The sequence below is a fragment of the Peromyscus maniculatus genome, chromosome 8 (genome assembly GCF_049852395.1).
Source record: "Peromyscus maniculatus bairdii isolate BWxNUB_F1_BW_parent chromosome 8, HU_Pman_BW_mat_3.1, whole genome shotgun sequence".
NCBI lineage: Eukaryota > Metazoa > Chordata > Mammalia > Rodentia > Cricetidae > Peromyscus > Peromyscus maniculatus.
In genome coordinates, this window is record NC_134859.1 from 6,375,868 (window position 1) to 6,380,869 (window position 5,002).

Sequence of the window (5,002 nt, forward strand, 5' to 3'; positions counted from 1 at the left end):
GTCTTGAGAGTTCAGTCTCTCGCTCCCTAGTTGTAAGGCCTCAAGATGATAATACTATACCTGTTTCCATTGTTTCCATGGTCCTCTTGAAGAAACCCCACCCAGAAGCCTTAAAAATAAAAGTCATAGCTGGGTGTGGCATGTACGCCCATAATCTCAGCTTTTGCAAGGTGGAAGCAGAGGGATCAGGAGTTCAAGGCCCACTTCTGATACATAATGAATTGAGGCAAGCCTGGGTTACATGAGACCCTCTCACAAAAGCATAACAAGACAAAAAACTAAATAAAATTGAAAATAATTAAATTAGGGAACACCTCTCTCACGCATCACTCCACTTGTCCCCTTTTCTGTGTCTCTACCTCTGTCATTTCTAGACCAACTTCCTCGCTCAGGATGCCCAGTGCAAGGGAAGAAGCATTTTGCCTTGTGCTGGGTCCGGGGACGTACAAATAATAGGAAATAGACTACAGAAGTCTGTGAACCAGAAGCAAACTTTATTCCAAACACCGTGGGGCAAAAAGCAGCTTACCAGCAAACTGAGGCCATAGCCAGAGTTCGGGCTTCTGATACTGTGGCAATGGGAGTGGGGTTTGAATCCCTTTTTAGAGTAAGAAGTAAGCATCAAGCATGGGACAAAAGAATTATTACAGTCTCAAAATTAAGCTTAGATTCTTATTACGTCTCAGGCTTTACAATTCCTGTTAGCAGGGTTTGGGGCTTTAATGATGTTTGCAGAAGCCTGCAGCTCTCCTGACTGCTGGTTCCCCATAGCTGGGAAGGATTCGAAACAATGCAAGGCAGAAAGTCCTGTAGGGCAGTAGTTAACAGTTTTGGATAGGATGTATGCTAGGAGTCACATAGGAACAACTAGTAAAAGTTAACTTTGATCCATGGCAGTTGTTGACTATAAGGGGCAAGGGGTTATAGCTAAAAGTTAACCCCAGCTGCAGAGAGCCATTGTTAAAAGCTAACCTTTGGTCACTGACAGAGCTGCTTGCTGTAAAGCAAAAACAAAAACCATTGTTAAAAGTTAACCGCTAGTCACTGACAGAGCCGATGACTGTCAGCTCTTATTTCTTCAGGCTTTATAATTTTATAGTCCTATTCCTGCACCCTTCACCTTGAAAGAAAGAGACTGAGAAAGAAGGAAGGAGAGAGGAGGAAGGAAGTAACACAGAGAAGGAGGGAGTCTGCCATTTTTATGACTTTTTGGAACTAAGTTATCTTGGTCCATTTTATCTTGCTATAACAGAAATATCTAAGACTGAGAAAATGACAAAAAAAAATATATTTACTTAGTCCATGGTTCTGATGTCTGCAAGCCCAGAGTACAGCACTAACTCCGGGTGGGAACCGTGTGCCACCTGACCCCATGGAGGAAGACAGGAGAAGGGAGGTGCCAGAGGGAAAAAGAGGTAGAGAATGTGACAGCTCAGATCTTGTTATTGTGTCCCCATCCTATTGTGGGGCCTTCAACCTCATAACTTCATTGAACTCAACTTACCTCCCAAATGTCTTGCCTCAGTGTATGAATTTGGGAATTAAGTTCCCAACACAGGCATTTAGGGTACATATCTAAACAACAGCACTTGTATACTGTTGCTCCAAGCAGGTAGGATGCTCTTGACTCAGTCTCTGAACAGCCTGTGAGTGATTAGTTGGTGCCAGTGTATCAGTAGGAACAAGGACGAGACTATTGAGTGGGTATGCACACATGCACATTGCTATGATAGAAGGAGAGACATTTAACAAAATGCAAGGTTCAGGCACTGTTTGATTATTTCATCCATCTTCCTACTGGACTGGGAACTTTTGTCTCCAAGAGTGGTGGAAGTGGGTGGTCATCTTAGCAACATCAGCCTGGCCTGTCTTAGCTTCGCCATGCTGCTTAGCTGGGTTCTTAGCCCCTGCTGGTCATCCAATCTAGGAACCCCACCTGCTACTCCCTTGTTACAGAGCTGTAAAATTCAAATCCACCTCCTTCAAGAAACCTATTTCAAGCTGAAAAGAGCACCTTCCTCTCTGTTCTCACCTCACACCTTAAAACAACTGTAATTTACTCACAGTTGGGGTCCCACTCTTGACTGGTTGGGAGTACAAGGTAGATAGCTACCCAAAACAAAACGTGATCTCTCCTGGTGTCATTTTCTCTGCATTTATAAATTCACCTTCCTCTTTCTCCCTTCTCTCCCCAACACTGCAGTGAGCCCTTTGTGGTGACATCTAAATATGACATTGCTTCTTCCTTTTCTTGGGGCTTGAGGCATGTAGGCGATTGGAAGCCTTGTTTTCATTTCACAGGCTTGGTTCTTTCCATAAAATATTTCCTTCAGCCTGATTTGAATGACATCCTTCCCGGTCCCAACTTCCAACTTCCGCCCTCTCAGGAGACCCCTCAAGCTCTGCAATTACTTTACAACATTTTCTAATCAGCCTGAGGCCTACAAGGACTCCTAAATGGCACTTGTCTTTGCGTAGCTACTTTGCGTGAGTTTTCAGAATTAAGTCCGGGCTGAAGTGCCAGCCCCTCTTTGGTGGAGAGATTACCTCCCATTCAGAGAAAATAAAGGTTCATCAGTGAGTGGGTCATTTGAATTACAAAGATACTAATCACAGTGAGAAAGAAAGCAGAATCCACTGTACAGAAAGCACATTTCTAGATGGACGTGGTCCTGCACTCCTGAGCATCCGAGAGAACAGTGACGTCAACAGTCCTTTCTGAGGGAGTCGGGGGTGGCAGTCTCTGGGGGGTGGCAGAACAGAGACCACTGTGACAGCCAGCGGTAGAGGAAAGAACAGGACTGTGTGGTAATGAGACTTGTATGTCTGCTTATGTTGACTCCCCTCCAAGATGGCTTCTAGCAATCTGTTTTCTTCCCAAGATTTATGTCCACTGATCTTTGAAACTGAGCAGATATTTCATAAATTACGATACATGACCTCTGAGGTTGGGTTATATTGATAGTGTAACTTCCCTTGCTTCCTCCCAGCTCACTCTCTCCAAAGGAATCCAGATGCCATCAGCAAGGACACTCAAGTAGCCCTGTGGGTCAGGTGCTGGGTCACTGGTTCTTCTAGTCCCACTAACCTTTGGACGACTGCCACCTGGGATGTTTTTCTTCTCTCATACAATGCGTCCTGACTGAGGTTTCTCCTCCTATCCTCCTTCCCCCAGATCCACTCCTCCTCTGTTCCCCTTCAGAAAAGAGCAGGCCTCCCAGGGGTATAAACTGAACACAGCATAACAAGATCCAATAAGACTAGGCACCAACCCTCATATCAAGGCTGGACAACGTAACCCAGTAGGAGGAAGAGGGCCCTGAGCAAGCAAAAGAATCAGACACCCCACTGCCACTGTTAGGAGTTCCACAAAAACCCTAAGCTACACAACCACAACACATACGTAGAGGACCTAGCTCAGAACCGTACAGGCTCCGCGATTGTCCCTCTAGCCTCTGTGAGCCCCTTGAGTCCCTGTGAGCCCTGCTTAGTTGGTTCTATGGGCCGTGTTCTCCTGATAGCCTCGACTGCTCTGGCTCCTATGATCTTTCCTCCCCCTCTTCTGCAGGGTTCCCCAAGATCTGCCTAAGTTTTGACTGTTGTTGGTATCCTTTTTAATATTTTAAAATTGTGTTGACATTTTTATCCCAACCTTTTGAGAGACCCTGAGCCAAAGCTCTATAACTAAGCTTCTTCTACATTTCCTGCACATAGAATCAGTAAAATAATTGTTTCAGATGTCTAGGCTCTGGGGTCACTAATTATGTTTTAACAGATAAGGAATACATTAATCTACCCAGTGACGGAGATGGACATGCCCATTTGAAGAAGAAATGCAAAAGTTACAACAATGTGCCCAGCATTTTACTGCAGAAGTAACCAACAGAACCAACTGAAGGGAAGATGGATTTCTTTCAGTTCTTAGTTTTAGAGACTTTCAGTCCATCATGGTGGGGGAGGCATGGCAGAGTCCATGGCAGGGCAGCCAGGGTGTTGGTGGAGTCTCATCACAGTGGATCAGGAAGCAGAATGGAGGCTGGAGCCAGGGACTGGCTATAACCTTCAAAAGCCGCCTCAGTGATCTATTTCCATGAGCCAGACCCAGCTCCTGAGTTCCCGGAGCTTGCCCCAAATAGTGCCATATACTGGGTAGAGTTTTTGCGGCTTTGTTTTTTGTTTGTTTGTTTGTTTGTTTGTTTTTCAGGGGAGAGTGCGAACGAAGTTCCCCACTACCACAAATTATGCAGCCGAGTTTCCCGCATTTGGGGAAATCACAGGGGTCAGCACATCTGGAGTGCAATAAATAAACCTCGCCCTGGGAAAACCACCTTCGTGATCATGGTATCTCCCCTGCCAGGTAAGTATGCGGCTTTGTTTTTTAAGGAGTGGTGGCGGCGGTGGTGGCAATGGTGGCAGTGGCAGCGGTGGCAGTGCTGGTGGTGGTGTGGTGTGTTTTGTGTTGTGCCCAGATTGTGACCCCCCCCCCCAAAGAGACCACCGAAGACCTTGGATGTCCAGAATGCAACAGCAAGGTTTATTCTGCAGATACAAGTCTAGATAGGGACTCATTCCTATACCCAATACAGTGAGGCAGGGAGGAGTCCCTCTTTCTTGGGGAAGTTAGTTTTTATAGGCAAAACCCATAAAAATTTCTTAGAGGGGAGGGGGTTAGTACGGGTCCATCCTTGATTGGTCCAGTTTTTCCCGGGCCTGGACTTTATCTTATTTTCTCTTATCTGTTTGCCCTGTCAGGAGTTTTACAACTCATCTCCGGGGTCTGGTCATGTTATCTCTGGAGAGGGGCATCTCGTGGTTAATTGGTTACCATCAGACATCCTGACTCTGTTCTTTTGTTCCTGGGGCTGGCACCATCATTTCTGGGGACTTGAAACTGGCCTGGGTCTATCTATATTGAGATATCTTTGTCTAAGGCCCCCTTTTTGAGACAATAGAGTAAGGGTCTTGTTGTGCCTAGATCACAGTCCCCAAAGCCGCCACTGGA

General features: G+C 45.9%; 1 non-coding gene across 1 annotated transcript; it reads right to left on the bottom strand.

The window, feature by feature from the left end:
• Window positions 1-4,201: 4,201 nt before the first annotated feature.
• On the bottom strand, window positions 4,202-4,365 carry LOC121831910 (U1 spliceosomal RNA). Its single transcript, XR_006075505.2, has one exon. It is a non-coding gene; the product is annotated as a U1 spliceosomal RNA (small nuclear RNA).
• Between the last annotated feature and the right edge of the window lie 637 nt (window positions 4,366-5,002).